The following is a 20,884-nucleotide window of genomic DNA, read 5'->3' as shown; positions in this document are numbered from 1 at the left end:
AGTAATAATAGTGATGTGACACAAATTTCAGCTGAGGCCAAAATAAAAAGAAATAACATTTATTTTCCAGAATATGCAAATCATAGGGGTAGAGACAGTAGTTCTTAGTATATACCTTCTGGACATGGAGACGAACAGCTTGTGTGTACCATGTTACCTGAGGGTCATGGTGCACATCTGCTCTGGGTAACCTAGAGAGCTGCCAAACCCTTGGTTATAAGCTGATCTGTGCTATAGTCTGACTCAAATGACACTTTTGAAAGCCAATAGGACCTTGGGCATGGAAGACTTTCTGTCCTGTGTTTTCTGTTTTAAGGAACAAACTCCAGCCTCCATGACCTTCCTTGAATTCCAAAGGGCAAAGTACAACAGTTCTTAGTTAGGGAAGAGAAGAGATGTAAGCCAATGAGTTTTAAGCCACCTGACCTGCCTCCTGAGAAATCTGTGTGCACGTCAAGAAGCAACAGTTAGAACTGGACATGGAACAACAGACTGGTTCCAAATTGGGAAAGGAGTACGTAATGGCTGTATATTGTCACCCTGCTTATTTAACTTATATGCAGAGTACATCATGAGAAATGCAGGGCTGGATGAAGCACAAACTGGAATCAAGATTGCTGGGAGAAATATCAATAATCTCAGATATGCAGATGACATCACCCTTATGGCAGAAAGCGAAGAGGAACTAAAGAGCCTCTTCAGAAGATGAAAGAGGAGAGTGAAAAAGCTGACTTAAAACTCAACATTCAAAAAAACAAGATCATGGCATCTGGTCCCATAGCTTCATGGCAAATAGATGAGGAAACAACGGTAACAGTGACAGACTTTATTTTCTTGGGCTCCAAAATCAATGCAGATGGTGACTGCAGTGATGACATTGAAAGAGGCTTGCTCCTTGGAAGAAAAGCTATGACAAGCCTAGGCAGTGTATTAAAAAGCAGAGACATTGCTTTGCCAATAAAGTTCCGTATAGTCAAAGCTATGGTTTTTCCAGTAGTCATGTCTGGATGAGAGAGTCAGACCATAAAGATGGCTGAGTGATGAAGAATTTACGTTTTTGAGCTATGGTGTTGGAGAAGACTTTGAGAGTCCCTTGGACTGCAAGGAGATCAAACCAGTCAGCCCTAAAGGAAATCAATCCTGACTATTCACTGGAAGGATTGATGCTGAAGCTGAAGCTCCAATAATTTGCCCACCTGATGCAAAGAGCCAACTCTCTAGAAAAGACCCTGATGCTGGGAAAAACTGAAGGCAGGAGGAGAAGGGGACGGCAGAGGACGAGAAGGTTGGGTTGCATCATTGACTCGGTGGACTTGAATCTGAGCAAGCACTGGGAGCTGGTGAAGGACAGGGAAGCGTGGCGTGCTGTAGTCCATGGGGTTGCAAAGAGTTGGACTGAACAGCAATAGCAAAGCTTTACACACCCTAAGCTTGACAGCAACCCTACCCTTGAACCATTGCTATAAAACTCCTCATCAGCTACTGCTGCATTGGGACACCTAGTTTTTGGAGGCAGGAACCTGCTGGGTCCCCGTTGCCTGGCAAAGCTATAAAGCTATTCTTTTCTATTTCCCCCAAAACTCTGTTTCTAAGATTTGATTTGGCACGGGTGCACAGAGGCCAAGATTTCAGTATCACTTTCAAAATTTTGACCTATCTGCCAAAGTAAGCTGCCAATGAACATTTATGAGAACTAGACACGTATTACTACTACCGTATGTCATTCCCTTAAAAGGTGTTAATTCCCCTGGACTACCGGGTAAGACAACCCAACTACTCTCCAGTAAGGGAGATTAACTTTCTAATTCTTTCTAAATGACTCACCAGCTTGGCTTTGATCATTCTAGTTTGTAGATATAACTAGCTGAACTATCATTTCTATTAGAGCTACCCTTCAACATATGCCTTGTGACTACAGAATAATCTCCTTGCCCCAGGGGCAAATCTTGAATAATGTAGAATCTCTAGCCTGAAGCTGAATAAATCTCATGCAGAAGATCAAGGTAGGATTAAGTATACAAATGTGAATCTCTAACAGAGACCTTTGGTAATTCTGATGCCAGGGGTCCAAGGGCCACCCCTTGAAGAGTTTAGTTTTAAGTAAATGAAGGTTTTGATCTCTTACCTAACCTCGGCTTCCTTTTAAGAATAACCTTTGAGTTAGAGAAGCTATAAAGTAATCATCATGTTCTTGAAGACAGTAGGTAGTTGACTCATCTTCTGTCCCATGGGCACTAATTGACATTTATGCTCAGCAGAGTCACTACCACAACACAGACATTTAATGACCGCACAATCCTGTGGTTATAAGCTTCATAAATGGAAATACACACAGCAGTGTGGTCTTTTATTTATGCACTCATATCAAAGAGAGAAGTCAGAGCAGTTAACTGTGTGCAGTCTGTTTACTAAATGGAGTTTAAGCAGTGGGTGCAGACAGAGAACCTTTCAGCTTAATGTCTACCAGATGATTAGAAATGTTTTCAGTTAGCTTCCTGTTCACAATCTACCCAGCAAAGCGGCAATACCTGTAAAATAATTAGAGTACATCATGTGCTTAATTTATTCCAAACATTGCAAGATTTTCACATTAGCATTAATGGCTTGCTTAGAGGGGAACCCTAGAGGCCACATAACATAATAGGAGGCTCAAAAGTTGTAACTAAAAAGGAAATGTTAAAAAAAATAAAATCACACATACTGTTTGTGGTACTCTCCACAAAAAGAGGGTGGTTCAATGTGAGCATTGTTCTCTCCAGACAGTACTAATTTGTTTCCAATTAAAAGAAAATGGGTTGCAAATGACTTCACAGAGCAGCCTGGTCAAAGGAATAAGGCCTAGCCTTATAATGTGGCCTCAGGAGCTATACTTTTGCCTCAGGGCACAAATCTAGGCTTCATTGAACAGAGTAGCTGTGTCTAAAAAGCAGAGTTTGAGTTACTTTGGCGCTGGAATTTATTGTGCTGTTGAAGTTAATTAGTACCCTCTATTTTGGTGGTTTGCAGAAGCTTCCAAGGTCTTTGTGAAGGGTAGATTAATAAACTCACATCACCATTCATTTTGAGTAATATTAGCGCTTACCCTCATTTTTTAAAAAGTGTAAAGCCACCCCCCCTCCTTGTCATGAGTAGGTAATTATTTCCTTATGATCCTCATCTCTTTGTTAATGGACAATGAGTTAAGAGGCAGGCATCTCATGAAGTAAGGGAGACAGGGAGAAAGGAAGCATTCTCATCAGTATGATAAAAGACACTGAAGGCCTGTGATCCCCTTCAATCTCTGACAGGAAAAGCTGGGAAATGCTTCTCATTCCTGTGTTTGGATTCTAGTCCAGGAAACAAGGGAAATGTGGATGCTTCCAAAAGGGAAGTGCTTTTTCAATTTAAAACCTAAGACATATACAAAAGCATAGCTCACAGGCACTCTCTCCATCTCCCTTACACAGTTTGGAGAAATTAAGGCTTTGACAACTGATAATAGAGGCACAGAATTCCTATACACATTCTCTAGAGAAGCTGGATCCTGAGGTGTGATAACCTCTACGAGGACTTAATTAACCCTCTGCCTTATCAACTATGGGCCAAAACAGTGTCTTCAAAATAAAAAGTGATTCATTTCTAACAAGAACAACCCATTGAACAACATCAAATACTGGACTGCAATGAGCTCAAATAGCTGTTCCCCTGAACTTTGATTTGCTGTCAGTGAGGACTGTGCTTGGAGAAAACGAAACTAATCCCAGCTTCAATTGGTTTAAAGAAAACAAAAGAGATTATTGAAACAAAAAAGATGAGCAGGGGAAAAGGAGGTACTTGACTTATCTAAGTTTCCATGAATAAGTATTTTCATGTGCTGAATTTCTAAAGATGGTAAAAACTAACATATACTGAGCAATGACACATATATCTCATTATCCTTTTAAAAGCATTTCTCTCAAATTGTGTTAAGAGAAAAATATCTGAAACTTGGAAATAAAGGAAAAAATAAGTCACATGCCCTTTCAATGTTATATAGAAAAACTGGACCAATCCCAAGTCTTCTTTGTTGTTGTTGTCTGACTCTTTGTGACCCCATGGACTGTAGCCTTCCAGGCTCCTCTGGCCATGGGCTTTCCCAGACAAGAATACTGGAGTGGGTTGCCATTTCCTTCTCCAGGGGATCTTCCCGACCCAGGGATCAAGCTCATGTCTCCTGAATTGGTGGGTGGATTCTTTACCACTGAGCCACCTGGGAAGCCAAGGTTTAGTTTACTACTCATTAAAATCTCAATTTAGTGAACTTAATGTTAACATGTAGATTTCTATCCAGTCAAGATGCAAAAAATATCATGTGGTTAAAAGATAATCCCCAAATTGTGGCTTATTATCCAGTAGGACAATGACTAACTTTTTATCTAATTCAGTAATCTTATCCTAACTTTCTTTTACTAAGTTGACTATAAATACCTAGATCCCTTAACACTCTTCAAATTGATCTTAGTATCCCTTCTCCAGGGGATACTATCCCTTCTCCAGGGGATCTTCCTGACCCAGGAATTGAACTGGGGTCTCCTGCATTGCAGGTGGATTCTTTACCAGCTGAGCTACCAGGAAGCCCCTTTTATTAAATTGACTGTAAATAACTAGATCACAAATACTCTTCAAATTGATCTAAGTATTTCACTGGCTGCCTCAGTAACTAAAAAGTTGAATAACATCTTTGACAAGGGTTCAGGTTTCATTTTACATTTATGTGAGAATTTACATTTTGGAAAACTATGCTTTTTATACAGTCTCTGGTAAAATATAAACTAATACTAGCTTGCAAATGCTTTTTAGAAATTAGCTTGACACTAAAATTCCCCTAGTTAAAAAAAATGGACTTTCTTTTTTCTCTTAAAAAATAGATTTCTTACTATTGCCCAACAATCTCAGTTCTTTTGTGCCCATGAAGTCTTTGAATTTACTGTTCCTTTTTCCTGGACTGGTTTGCTTCCAAACGCACAGGAAGAAAGTAGGAGAATATTTTTCAATAATGAAGTGATATCTGAATGAATAATTTTTATTTTTATTTTTGGACAGTCCATTGTGTTTCATATACTTTCCTTGGCACTTGGAGATATGGCAGGAGCCAGGGGCTGTCTCTGAAAAGAAATATAACTTAAGGAAAGTCAGTAATTCACTATGAAAAATTTAAAATATTAAAATTTAAAATATTTGAAGTGTAACCCAAAAATCATGCCTTACACCAGCCTTTATATTATAGTTTCTACAAACTCAATTTAGGAGAACAAACATCTACCCTGATTCTGGCAATATTTTATCAGTCAAACATAGTGATTAGCTTCGGCAAGCACAATAGGACTCTGGAGTTAAGATTACCTCTCCTGAGCAGGGAAGAAGGTCTTGGGATGTTTGAACTACTTTCTTTTGTAGAATTCAGCAGTCTTGCATCTGTGTCCCCTGGAAACACAAGGAGAGAGTCTGCAAGTTCTAGCTGGCCAAGCATGGCTACCAATTTAAAATGTTACTCCCTCAATTTCTATATTTTTTCTGACCTCAGTTGACCTAATATTGAATTGATCTAAGAATGTTGTGTGTGAAAGAGGTAGTTATAATAAATGTAGTTTCAAAATAGGGCCTTAGGGGAATTCCCTGATGGTCTAGTGTTTAAATTCCTACACTTACACTGCAAGGGGTACAAGTTCCATCCCTGGTCAGGAATCTACATCTCCGCATGTCTCACAGTGCTACCAAAGGAAAAAAAAAAAAAATCAAAATAGGGCCCGAGGAGTGAAATGATTTCCCTAGAGTTGCTGCCTCTGCAAAAGCCAAATCAAAATTAGACCTCAACATTTCTTAGCTTTGTTTCCTGTAGAGGAATTAATGTGATGGTGCCTCAAACCCAGAAAGCTACCAGCAGTCTGGCTGAAGGTTTAGCATTAGTGGAGCTGTTACTTTAAAAAATGTTTAAAAACATTTAAATATTTTAAAGATATTTTTAAAAAAAGGAACACACTTTTGTGGGTTCTGGTGAAGTAACAGACAGTTCTTACAACAGGTGGCCCTGAAAAGAGCTAACCAGATGAAACTGAAATGAGAAAGCTGGAGGGACTCAAAAAGATTTGTAAAGAATGATGCTGCATTAGAGACATTTAAAAGCATTCAGTGTTCAGCTGAGACAGAAATCATGAAGAGACTTTCACATAGGTAAGCTTTTTTAGAACTCACAATATAGGCTTTGCTTCCTTGTTATCCCTGTGAAAACTGTAGGAAGGCTGGCAGAATAATCAGCATCTGGATTTCTGGGTTAAAGAAAAAAGAACCCAAAAACTTTCAGTCATTTGATTGATCATCTGTTTATTTTCTCTTCCCTCTCTATGGTGCCTCTTTACCCTTCCATGCACAGTAGGGGATCAAAACAAAGGCGAATGAGAGGAAACAAACAATCTTGGTCTCTTTTGAATTTTTAAAAAAGAGCTAGAGTAATTTACAAATATTGGCCTGAAGATTGTGGTTTTATTTATTTTGGGGTTTGCTTTTAAATATCAATATCAATGCACTTTAGTATTTTGAACTTGTACAAAAACTCTTTCATCAAAAGCAGAATCATTTTTTAATTTGAGAGACAGCATTCAAATGGAGGGCAAAATGGATTAAATGCTTTCCATTTGAGAGAAAGACAGACATCTATTTCTCCTTCATTTAACTGAACAGCAGACACTGAGGTTCAGAGTGTTCTTTGCTAAAACTGAATCTTTTGCCTTCTTAGTGGCAGAAAGGATGCGAAAAACCTGATTCTTCTCTTTTCACCACACCACGGAGCCTGAATTCTTCACTGTGTGACTTAAAAGATAAAAATAAGCAAGGACTATCTGTGAGGTAAGTATATCAGGATTGAAACATAAACATTTAGGAAATTTTTTCTTTCTTCATTATGATGAAATATGTTATTATTTCTTATGTTCTTGTAGATAGGTCTTCAGAACTTTGTATAAATATGGCTCATGCTAAAGGTCAGATTAAGTATTTTCCAAGATAAGCTTAACATGTTGCTTTTCACAGATGATAATATGAACTAATATTATGGAATCCCTATTCTTTGTGCTTCCCATGTGGCTCAGCTGGTAAAGAATCCACCTGCAATGCGGGAGAACCTAGGATTGATCCTTGGGTTGGGAAGATCCCTTGGAGAAGGGAAAGGCTACCCACTCCAGTATTCTGTCCTGAAGAATTCCATGGACTGTATAGTCCATGGGGTCTCAAAGAGTTGGACACGACTGAGAGACTTTCACTTCTTCTTGTTACCTATCCTTTACACATTTAACTCTCCAATTTATAAAATGGACCAGTTTTCCTCTGGATCTTTTATTTTTTCCTAATGAAAATGTTATAAAATGTTTGAGGATCTTTTGTACTACTAGGCAAAACTACTTTTGACAAAAGAAATAGAAAGTGTTCTTCTGTGCATTAAATGAATCAGGCTACTCAGCTTTGGAGAAAGGAAAGAAGAAATAAACAAAGGCATTCTATTGCTTAGATTCAGATGGGAAAAAAGAACAGAGGAGAGAAAGTTATGGTATGTGAGAGCAGCAAAAAATAGAAAAATAAAGTGTGTCATGGTCTTAATGGTGACTTCTCTAGAAGATAGGTCCTAGGGTTGGGAAGATCCCCTGGAGAAGGAAATGGCAACCCACTCCAGTACTCTTGCCTGGAAAATCCCATGGACAGAGGAGCCTGGTAGGCTGCAGTCCATGGGGTCACAAAGAGTCGGACACGACTGAGCGACTTTACTTACTTACTTACTTAGTTCTAATCCCTAAGTGTTACCTTATGTGGCAAAAAATAGGATCAAGTTAAGGATTTTGAAAGAAAGAGATCATCCTGGATTATCTGGGTGGATTTAAATGGAATGATATGTAATCTTAAGGACACACACTGGAAAATATAAAGAGGAGGAGAAGGCAATGTGATCACAGAGGCAGAGCCTGGAGGCTGTGGCCTCAAGCCAAGGAATGCAGACAGCCTTCAGAAGCTGAAAGAGGCAAGGGACGTTTCTTCTCTAGAGATTCTGGAGCCACTGTGGCCACACCTACACGTTGATTTCAGACTTCCGGCTCCAGAACTGTGAGATAAGATATTTCTGTGGTTAAAAGCCACCCAGTTTGTAATTTTTTTTTTTTAATAACCATCACAGGAAACTAGTACAGACTGGAAGAATGCATGTATGAGAGTCTGTCTTCTTCTCTTTAGGCTCAATGAGGCTGTGGAGCTGTCCGATTGCATGCTTATGGAGGAAATCACGATAAGGTTGTAAATTTTAAAACATTGGCACCTAAAAATATCAAGTCCCTCATTATTCTGGATGTGACCATGTTTTAAGGGATTCATACCTTCTGGTAAACCTGAAATCTTGTACTATTAGTGTGCCTATGAGTTGAGTTACTTGGTTATAGAGGGGTATAGACAACAACAATGATAATAATAATAACACTCATTGAATGCCTACTGTATTACTCTGGTCTTCATAGGGAAGAGAATTTCTGCCAAATGGCTCAAATTAAGAAATTTTAAGGACACTACTGTCTACAGAGGAATGATCAGAACTAGAGAAACAAAGTAGCAAACAAATGAATATACAGTAGTACATCCAGAGACACACCACCTGTGGAAAGCAACGGCTATCTGTTCATAAGATTAGAAAGACATATGTGGAATGAGCCCAAGAGAACCCAACCATGGAGGAAGAACTTCCTATTAGGTGCTGTGAAGTGAAGTCACTCAGTCCTGTCCCACTCTTTGCGACCCCATGGACTGTAGCCTACCAGGCTCCTCCTTCCGTGGGATTTTCCAGGCATGAATACTGGAGTGGGTTGCCATTTCCTTCTCCAGGAGATCTTCCCAACTCAGGGATTGAACCCGGGTCTCCCACATTGCAGGCAGACGCTTTACCATCTGAGGCACCAGAGAAGCTCATTAGGTGCTAACATTAGGAAAATTATACTCCAGTGTGTGTCTGCTCTCAACACTTTACTACAAAGTCACTTCATTTCTGACACTGGGTCTATGGGTTTTTTAAATGCATCAAACAATTCTGTGACTCTATCTGTATGTCTTACAATTTATTTCAGTTCTGATACCATCTGCCTGAAAATAACATCATAACTACAGTTTAAGGGGTTCATGCCACAAGGGGGACCACAGCCCCCTTCAGACACCAATCGCAAGTCCAGCTTCCTACCTGTGCTTCTGATTTACTAGCTCTGAATTGGATGTTCCTCAATCCTCTCCTCAGGTTCTATTTTTTGCTAACATGGCTCACAGGACTCAGAAAAACAGCTTACTTCCTAATGTTATTGGCTTAATATAAAAGGATATGATTCAGGAACAATCTTATAAAAATGATGCATTTCATGAAAACTATGTGGACAGGGAGGAAGAGCTTCCACACTCTCCCTGGGCACACCACTCACTCTCTCAACATTTCCACGTGTTGACCAACTGGGAAACTCTCTACCTTGCCCTTTTGGATTTTTATAGAGGCTTCATTACATCAGCAGGATCAATTACATCACTGGCCACTAGTGATAGAACTCAGTCTTCAGCCCCTCTCCCCACCCCACAGGTGGAGGAGGTCGGGTGGGATGCGGGGCTGAAAATTGCGATCTAATAATTAGATTAGATTAGATATCTAATTAGATAATTAGATTATTAATAATTAGAGCTAATAAATATTAGCTCTCCTGGTAGTTCTATTCTTATTTTTATTTACTTTTAGAAAGCTTTTTACTGTTTTCCATAATGACTGCACCAATTTATAGTCCTGTCAACAGTGTACAAGGTATCCCTTTTCTCCACATTCTCACCAACATTAGTTATTTGTGTTGTTTTCGATGGCAGCCATTCTGATAGGTGTGAGGTGACATTTTATTGTGATTTTGACTTGCATGTCTCTAACGATTAGCAACGTTGGGCATCTTTTCATATACCTGCTGACCATCTGCATTTCTTCTTTGGAAAAATGTCTATTCAGGTCTTCTGCCCAATATTTAATCTGATTGTTTGATTCTTTGATGCAGAATTGTATGAGCTGCTTATATATGCTGAATATTATTCCATGATTGGGCATATCATTTGCAAGTATTATTTCCCTTTCAGTATTGTCTTTTCATTTTGTCAGTGGTTTCCTTTTTTGTTCAAAAAGTTTTAAGTTTGATTAGCTCTCATTTGTTTATTTTTGCTTCTATTTCCTTTACTTTAGGAGACAGACCCCCCCAAAAATATATTGCTGCCTGCCTATGTGTGTGTCCCTGCCTATGTTGTCCTCTAGGAGTTTTATAGTATCTGGTCTTACATTTAGAGCTTTAATTGATTTTTAGTTTGTTTGTGTATTTAGTATTAGAGAATGTTCTAATTTTATTCTTTTACATATAGTTATACAGCTTACTCATCACCACTTTTTAAAGAAACTGTCTTTTCTTCATTATATATTCTTGCTTCTTTTGCCATCGGTTAATTAACCGTAAGTTCCTGGGTTTATTTCAGGGCTTTCTATTTTGTTCCATTGATCAATTTGTCTGTGTCTGTGCCAGTACCATACTGTTTTGCTTATTGTAGCTTTGTAATATAGTCTGAAGTCAGGGAGCCTTCGTGACCCAGCATTTCCACTCTGGGTATACATCCAAAAAAAAAAAAAAAAGAAAAGAATGAAAGAGAAAAAAAAAAAAAAAAGAATGAAAGAAAGGAAAACATTAACTAGAAAAACTACACTCACCCCAGGGCTCATAGCAGCATTATTTACAAATGCCAAGATATGGAAACTATGTAAGCATTCATCAACAAAGAAGGTGTTTATATATATATATATACACACACACACACACATATATACACACACATACACACACAGATACAAAATGAATACTACTCAGCCACACAGAGGAACAAAATTTTGCCATTTGCAGGAACATGAATGAACTTGGAGAGCATTATGCTAAAAGTCAGGCAGAGAAGCACGATACTGTACGATATCACTTACATGTGGAATCTAAAAAAATACAAGGTACTAATGAATAAACAGAACAGAAGCAAACTCAGATACAGAGAACAAAGTAGTGGTTACCAGTGCAGGGGGCAGTGTCAGGTGGGGGAGAGGAAGGCACAATTCACTGGGGATAAGATAGGCTCAAGGATATATTGTTCAACAGGGGGAATATAGCCAATATTCTGTAATAACTGTAAATGGAAAACAACCTTTAAAATCGTATGAAAATATAAAATACTTACAAAATTTTAAAAATAAGTTGGTTCCCTGGCAACCAGCCACCATCCTAAAATTATATAGGGACTTTTCAAACCCCTTCATTAACATAAACTCAGAGGTGAGTGAAAGGGTCTTGTTATGAATAATAAAAGGCACTTTTATCACACCAATCACTAGGAAATCCGAGGGAATTTAGGAATTCTGAGACAGGAAGGTGGATGAAGACCAAATATGCATTTCTTATTATAAATCGCAATAGCACAAGGCTATATTCTTGGAGAAGTACAGCTCCCGACAGAACTATAGCGCCAAAGCAGGAAAGAAGCAGAAAGGAAATGCCCTCGCTCCTCCTAGCCTGTGACTAAGCCTCCGAGGGAGCCTGGAAAGTGTGGTTCACAGAGGTCAGAATGCCTAGACAAAGAGCCAGCACAGAGGATGGAGAGAGAAGGGGTTAAAAGTTTAGAAAATGACTAGCTCACCTACTTGGAACCAGGTATGAAATGAGCCCCTTAGAAATTTTTGTTCCAGGCTTTACAATAGTCCCCCAACTTATGTATTACAATTCCTGTATTTAGCTTGCAAGCCAGAGCTCAAAGACTTTCACCAAGGTTATTTAATTGTGTGCTCTTCTCCTGACACTGTTTTTTCATCTATACAATTTTTTTTGTTTTTTTTACTCTTCAAGAGGACATTTCTGTCGCTGGCCCTGCTCTCCCTATTTGGACAGCATGTCATTTCCGCGGAGTTCTGTGTGGCCCATCCTTCCTTTACAGGAAGCGTCCTCAGCCAACCTTCCCTGGCCACCCTCCGCCGTAGTTTCCTTTTCTTCATCACCCTTGACTCCATCTTTGACCTTGGGTTGCGTTCACTTCGGTCCAGGTGTTAGCCACGTTACAATACAAAAGCCACGAGGGAGAACTTGCGCAGTCATGTATTTTTCAGTGCCTGGCACATAGTAGGTGCCATTGAATGACGGATAATAGGCAGGCTCAGAATGTGAACTCCTCCGTATGTGATTCTGAAGCCCTTGTTCTTCATAATCATGAGCTGGAATCCCTTGGGAATGGGATCCAAACGCAGCATGTGCTTCAATAAATGAGTGAAAATCATAGGAACAACAATCATAGTAAAGCATCATATTTAAAGAGGCAACAGGTATCCATCCTCAAGATAACAGTATGAGGAAGAGCAGGATCATTTGGATGCAAATGAAAAATGTCAGAACAAATGACTAGAATTTCATCAGCTCACACATAGTCACACGCACACACGCACACATCATCACTCCCCACAGGCTCCCTTTCCTTTTCAAGAGGAAGAGCTGACACGTGTGTACCACATTCACTCATTCACATCCGGACTGGGCAGAGAACAGGAGGAAGTACCCACACTGTGCACGCAGATGGGGACTTTGACACCCATCATCGGAGCTGTTGGTGGGGATCTTCCAGCAGCGCTGAGGTGCCTGGAAGGCCTCTCCCCGAAGCACTTCTCACTTCCAGTTTCACAGAAAGAGAAGCAGCCTGGGGATTTCAACCAAGTGCTGCTATAAATAACAGTACTGAGACAGAGGGTTCATGCTGCATAGGAATCATTCTGATTGCTTGCCTTTGGAGGGTACATTTCTCTCTCTTCAGCCCCTTCCTGGGGGCACTTATTTAAAATACCACATAGTACATGATAGAGCTAAAAATATCTGCAAAGAAGCACTCTTGCCTTAAAAGGGAAGGGACCAGCTTTCCCTCATTTTCTTTCGGGACCCTAAAGATTATTAACTTTCAACAAGATAGATATGGCTACTCTGCAGACATAGATAATTCCAGGTACCTGCTGATTATGCAGTCAATTTATGAAGGAAAGAGCTCAATGGCAAAGGCTTCAGCTTTTTGCAAACATTTCCCAGTGAGTTCGAATGGTCTATTAATTACATTTTATGATTATTGAACAAACAGCACCTCTATGATGTGATCTAGGGTGGGAGGGAGAAGGGTATTTTTCTTCTCAACCTTGATTTTCCTTAGGTAAGGTTCTAGCTCCTTGACTTCTATCATGTGGAGTCATTGGCTGGGTCACACAACTCATCCTGCATGTGATGCTCTCCGAAGCTTGCCCCCCGGAATCGTTTTTCCAGGCGTCTTTTTTCCCTTTCATTGCATTTATTCCAAAATTTCTTTGATTAGTTTCTGTTCAAAACTTCTTCAGGATGTGGTATATATACACATATGCAGTGGAATATTATTCAGCCGTATAAAAAGAAATGGGTTTGAGTCAGTTGCAGTGAGGTGGATGAACCTAGAACCTTATACAGAGTGATGTAAGTCAGAAAGAGAAAAAGTATCATGTATCAATGCATACACATGGAATATAGATAAATGGGACTAATGAGCCTAGTAGAGAACAGACTTGTGGACACAGCTGGGGAGAGTGAGGGTGGGACAAATTGAGAAAGTAGCAATGACATCCATATACTATCACGTGTGAAATAGATGGTTGGTGGAAAGTTGGAGTCCAGCCTCGTGTTCTGTGATAATCTAGAGAGATGGGATGGGGGGAAGGAAAGGAAGCTCAAGAGGGAGGAGATATATGTGTAATTATGACTGATTCACGTTGCTCTATGGCAGAACCCAACACAACGTTGCAAAGCAATTTTCAACCAATTAAAAAAAAATCTCTCCTTCCTTGGGAGGTGCTTGGGCCCCTCCTTGTGTGCAGGGCAGGGCAGAATGGGTGTCAACTCACTGCCTCCTTGGCGTAGGATCACCGAGTCCCCCTGCAGGTCACACCAGCTCTTTGTGAGAAGCATCGTCATCTCCCTTGATACTAAGTTTGCAAGTGTTAGCACTTTGGTCACTGGGAAAAGGCACCCATATGCAATCTCAAGATACGGCACTTCTTTTTGCTTTTTTACAGTGTGTATTCTCAGTGTTGGTGGCAGGCATGCTGGTCCATACTATATCTCTGCAGAGAGGAGGGCTTTTTCTTGCTCCCTCTGGCAACTCTGGGGCCACATGCCTCACAGGACACCTATTATCAGGTGGCCCCAAGGACCAGTTTGTCTTCCCCTCTGCGTGTGTGTAACAGTTGCAATACTGACAGAGCCTCTTCAGGCCTCCATGAGTGGGGCAGATCACAAGGACTATCCACATATCTTTGCTTGCTGTCCCATTTGTAGCTCTGAAGTTTCTTCTAAATGCAACATTCAACTTTTCTTTCTCTTTCTCCTTTTATCACTTAAAGGTTTATCTTTTTAAAAATTTTGGGGGAAAAAAAATAAAAACTTTCTCTACTAAGGAAGGCCTAAGAACCAGGATAAGGTTGTTGTCATAATATGTTTCATAGTGGAAAAATGCTCTAAGCAAGTAGGGAGGACAATATTATTTGCTACTTTAGAGGCAAAGAAATTCTGGGGTCGTAATTAAATTATGATTAAATTAAATCCGGAAAGCAGCATTGTTCAGAGGAGTGATTATGACTATGGACTCTGGGCTCGGACAGCCTGCGTTTGAACCCTGGATCACCGCTGACCAGCCGTCTAACTTAGAGTCATTTTCTTTACCTCCCTAAGACGTGGTGTCTCATCTAACAAATGGGGTATTAACAACAGGTTTTATATGAGTTACATGAGTCCTTATCACAACGTCTCCCATGTAGTGTGTCCAGGGAGTGTTAGAAGTTCTCATTCAGAATTTTAGGTTTGCATTATAATTGAAATATAAACTTCAAAATCAGAACTTATAGTCGCTTTTCTGAAAGTTTACAAACTGTGATATTGGGAATGGGTTTCATTTCTATCTTTGAATATAGAAAGCTCATTTAGTGTTCAAAAATTCTGAACCTCACTCAAAACATTATCATCGCATTATTTGCCATCTGGAATACCAGGATGCCAAGAAGCATCCTATCAGTTTAGGATGAAGCCTCTGACACAAGCATTCCTAATATTTCCTGATGCCACTGTGCCCGCGTTAAGGCTGTGAATCATGGAACTGCACGTAAACCAAGCAGATTCTGCTGAAGACAGGGTATCAGTGGAAATAAAATGCAATTTTTCATTCTCTATTATTTCTTAAGTCCTACCAATGTCAGGGAGAATGATGTATTACATAAAAGAAAGAAAAATTAGATCATTACTTCAGTCTACCGCTCTGTAGGTTTTTGTATCTTGCAATATTACATTTATTTTTTGGTAGCTTCCTTTAAGCACACAGTAGGTGTTTAATGCATGCTCATTAAATGAAAATATGAATACCCGATGCTGCTTACGGAATCCTCCAGATTCCTCCAGAATCCTCCAGATTCTGACCACTACAATGTGTACCCAGTCAGTTATAAGAAGTGACTTCCCTGGTGGCTCAGATGGTAAAGAAGCTGTCTGCCATGCAGGGTACCTGGGTTTAATCCCTGGGTCAGGAAGGTCCCCTGAAAAGGGAATGGCAACACACTCCAGTATTCTGCCTGGAGAATTCCATGGACAGAGGAGCCTGGGGGGCTATAGTCCATGGAGTTGCAAAGAGTTGGACACGACTGAGCAAGACTTTCACTTTCACAGTTACAAGAAGGTATAGACAAAATAAAACCATTTTTCACATTTCCTATAGTCTGTTTTGGCATCTGGCCTAATCTGTCGCACATTACCCTTCTCCCCACACATGTGTACAAACACACTCACTTTTTAATGTAGCAAAAACATAACCTTGGCACATGGAAATGATGTTCAACCTTAATCTTGAAAACTAATTCTAAATTGATAGGACTAGCTCCCTCCTGTATCCACAGTATTAATTTTAGCATGAATCATATGTGGATAATGGATAATGCATAATATTGATTTTATTTTTTTCTCTCCTGGCTGTGTCTTAGTTCCTGGCCTTGATCTTAAAAGTAAGATAGATGTTAGGCATTATTATCTAGCAGAAGGAGTAAAAAATCAATTTTATATCCTGGCACTTTATTCCTTTTCCCTGCAATGGCCAAGCAGTAACATTGGAACAGCTGTAAGCTCGTGTTTACTTATTAAAGTGCGTGATGACGTTCTTTGCTGGGAATTCACTGGTGTAGGCTCTTTGTTGTTCTCGCTGCGTGTTTTTCAGATGATAAATATGTAATGAGTATGGGAACCAATTAACTTGTTTTTTCATGGTCGTAGGAGTTCCAAAGAAGGATCTTTGTAAGAATGAGGAAATATTTAATGTTTTTTTTTCCAATCGTTTTTGATTTACAGAGAGTTGCCAAGAAGACAATGGCAACCGACTCCAGTACTCTTGCCTGGAAAATCCCATGGACGGAGGAGCCTGGTAGGCTGCAGTCCATGGGGTCACGAAGAGTTGGACACGACTGAGTGACTTCACTTTCATTTTTCACTTTTATGCATTGGAGAAGGAAATGGCAACCCACTCCAGTGTTCTTGCCTGGAGAATCCCAGGGACGGGGGAGCCTGGTGGGCTGCCGTCTCTGGGGTCGCACAGAGTCGGACACGACTGAAGTGACTTAGCAGCAGCAGCAGCAGCAAAGATAATAGAGAGTTCCTGCATGGTTCTCACCCAGTGTTCCCTAATGTTAATATGTTGCATAACTATGGTACATTTCTCAAAACTAAGAAATTAACTTTGGTATAATAGACTAATCTACACAGTCTATTCAGATTTTCACAACTTTCCCTCTTTTATACTCTTTTTCTGGTCAGGACCCAATCCAAGATATCACATTGCATTAAAAGATTATTTTTTTGAGAAATATATAATACTTAGTATATATTTCTCAAACACTAAAAACTAAGCACTGAATCGTAGAGCACCTTTTTGATTCTTTACATTATTGAAGGTTACAGGTGAAGGAAAGATGTTTGGTGAACCAATCAATAGGTAATGAAATGGTTTTCAACTTTACTGTCAAGACACACAGGTGCATTTTAATCAATGGAGAGATATATTCACAAAATACCACTAATAATAAAGTATTGAAGTTTGTGAATGGTTTATGTATTCACAAATTGGACTGAATGAAAGATTATTTTAATAATAACCTTAGTCTCACTTGCACTGTAAAGTGCTTTTTGGAATGAGAGGGAACGAGCTAATGTTACAACTGCAGGCTCAAAATTGCTCATAAACTTACCTGCACTTAGTAATTGCTTCATTCTTCACATTTTCCATCTTTGAAACCTCCCCATGCCTTTTCTAATTTAATAGAATAGATCCCTAGACTAAGAATAGTGTCTCTGTCAGTGTCCAATACCTTGAGGAAATACTTTAAAAATTATGTATTCAGTTATTTTAATCATCTTATTGCTCAAGGATTGACTGTTACCCACTCAGATTCTATCTAGAGCTTTAGGACTGTGGTAAGACACAAAAACATGTTCTCTCAGGAATCTGTGGTACAATTTCATCTTCTCTCCACTTGTTTTTCAGGGTTAAGGACCATGTTTGGTGTGACCGCCCTTTTTGGAACTCACAATTGTGTTTATATTTGCCATGGTATTGCCCTCAAATTCATTCATTCATTCTTTCATGAATATCTAATGTAGCTCAGGTATTGTGCTAGACATTGGAAAAAAGAAAGTGAATAAAACATAATAGCCTCTTCTCTCATTTAACTTGCAGCTTAGTGAAGGTGATAATATGAAATCAGTAAGAAGTCCAAAAAGTCATGTATTAAAATTATTTTTTTCTGTTTTGCATATAGGGTTATCGTTACCATCTTTTTAAATTCCATATAAAGAGACACAGATGTACAGAACAGACTTTTAGACTCTGTGGGAGAAGGCGAGGGTGGGATGTTCTGAGAGAACAGCATTGAAACAAGTATACTATCAAGGGTGAAACAGATCACCAGCCCAGGTTGCGTGCATGAGATAAGTGCTCAGGGCTGGTGCACTGGGAAGACCCAGAGGGATGGGATGGAGAGGGAGGCAGGAGGGGGGATCGGGATGGGGAACACATGTAAATCCATGGCTGATTCACGTCAATGTAAGGCAAAAACCACTACAATACTGTAAAGTAATTAGCCTCCAACTAACAAAAATAAATGAAAAAAATAATAATAAATTTTTTTTTTTTTACATTTTAAATGGTTAAAAAAAGGGACATCTGTGCTGAATTTTAACCATTCTGCCCACTGAAACACAAGAAGTCTTCAGTAGGGAAGTGATGATTTAAATGAACCTAGAAGGATAAAGGATAAAGAAGTAACTTCCAGAGGAACAAGTGGTGGGAATGAAAGAGGAGGTGATTCTAGGCAGATGAAACAGTGGGTTGACGTACAGGGGAAAAGGCATATAGGAACGTGATCTCTATGTTGGAAGGGCTGAAGTGAGGGCTCTTGTGTGAAGTCAGACATTACACATCAGCCTTGGGAAACTGATGTCTGTCTAATCTAAGCAGCAGATGGTTTGAACTAGCGCAATGGCAGGAGTGGATGAGAAGAGATGGAGCCCATAACAAGGATGAGGGAAGGAGGCCACAGTCAGATCGTTGAAGGTGACACCCAGGTTTCTGACATCACGTGCCTTGCTTGTGGGCATTACAGAGACGGAAGGGAAGGAACAATTTAGTGCCTAGAGTACACGTTTGAAGGAAGGGGAAGGGACTGTGTTCCATTTGGATGTGATGACATTGAGGTTCCTTTACCATATCCTCTCTAAGGTAAGCAGTAGGCAGCCCGTGAGAGCCATGTGAACGGAAGACGTTTGTTTGGAACCTGACAACATCATGTGGACAAGGGAGACACGGGCTTAAGCGAGATGGTTAACTCAAGGGAAGACGGCAGATGAGAAAATGGGGTAAAACTGCATCTAATAAGTGAGCAAAGAAAGAGGCGCTCGGACAAAGAATGAGAAGGAAAGGCGGGAGTGCTAGGTGTAGGATCTAGAGGGTGATGTGGACACATCAGACAACACGGTGCGTGAGGATCTCGGGATGAACAGGGTAGCACCTGCGGTGGAAGACAAGTTAAGGAAGATGAGGCGGAGAAGTGTGGTGTGGAGCTGCGAATGATGACTTTGTCGGTCACGTCAGCGTGAGTGATCCGACTGGAGTAAAGGGGGAATAGGACAGGAATAGGTCTATAACAGGTTGAGGGCTGAGCAAAGGGGCAAGAAACCAGACACAGAGAGATGGAAGCATCTTCTGGAAGCTTGACTCTGAAAGGAAAGCTAAAGAAAGGGCCAGGTGATACACTTAGATTTTCATTATTTTGCTTTACCTTCCTGTTTGCTTGTTTTTATTTCTACTTTTTGACCAAAACTCGCAGCATGCAGGATCTCAGTTCTCCACCCAGGGATGGAACCCACACCCCCTGCACTGGGTCTTAACCACCAGACTTCCAGGGAAGTCCTCTTTTCAGCCTTTTTGTTTGTTTTTATTTGCATCTTAATAGGGAAGGGAATTATTCTGGTTATAGGATAAAGGAAGAGCCTCTTGCTGAGAGAGAAATATTGCAACAACAGAAAAAGAGGGTATCAGTAATGGAGGGAAATCTCAGGAAAGTTTGAACATGATGTAAATCTGACTTAGAAGTGAAGAGATTAGAAGAGTGATGTGAACCTCACCCTTGGGAATACTATGAAAGGGTAAAGATGAATACATACTGATACACTTGTAAGGGCTTCAGCATAGCAATGTGAAGGAAGTCCTGATTAAAGATTTCTGTTTTGTCCATGATTTAAAAATATGTAAAGGAAGAGTACTGTGGCTTTGATAAGCATGACCCGTGTTCAGTATATATGCTGGGAGGAATGAAAAAAAGGAAACTATTGCCAAGAAACGCTGAAGATTCAGCAAAACCTAGGGCTCATATATGTACAGAGGTTCACAGCCTTTACCAGTGAACCAGTGGGGAAGCCCATGTATGTAGTGCTTCCCCAGTGGTTGCAGTCCATGGGGTCACAAAGGGTCGGATATGACTGAGTAAGTAACACACACACACTGAATATATTGGTTTTTACTTAAGACATAACCAAAGGGAAGCAGATGTAAGATTCAGTCAAAATGGAGAAATCTCTATTTTGCAAATATTGGAAAGATAGTGGCAAAATTCAGTGTATTGTATTAATAAGGGCTTCAGTAGACTGGTGGACCATGGCATCTAAAAAAGATAGAAAAGATAATAAATCCAGGAAAAGACAAATGGATTGTAATAAAAGAAAGGGGGGTCCATCAAGAAGAGACTCAGGCCTGAATTAAATGATGGGATTCAGTATGTAATTGAGAGGTAACGAAGGCTGACTAATTTCCTGCACACTCTGTCTATTTACCCTGCAGGGTTGTTGTGAGGCTGTCATGGCTAACGCCATGGCAGGCAGCCTAGATTAGGAGTAGGCCTGGTTTCCCAGGGTAACATAATAATCAGGCCTCCTAGAGCCAGCCAATCAACATATGCCTAGCCAGAGAAAAGGGAACCTATCAGGGAAAAGCTGAAAGTCCCACGTAGGGCCAACAAAAAATTACCTTGCAACTGTGTAACCTATCAGCTTGCGCCAACTACCCACTGTGTAACCAATCCGATTGCGCCAACCACCTGCTGCTTATTTTGACCTAATAAACACCCGAGAGAACTGGGGCTCGGGGCCTTTCATCCTCACACACCTGGTGAGGGCGGGAGGCCCTGGTTCGAGTCAGTAATAAATTCCCCTATTGCGAGTTG

Source organism: Cervus canadensis, chromosome 6 (genome assembly GCF_019320065.1).
Source record: "Cervus canadensis isolate Bull #8, Minnesota chromosome 6, ASM1932006v1, whole genome shotgun sequence".
NCBI lineage: Eukaryota > Metazoa > Chordata > Mammalia > Artiodactyla > Cervidae > Cervus > Cervus canadensis.
Note: the sequence above shows the minus strand (reverse complement) of the source record.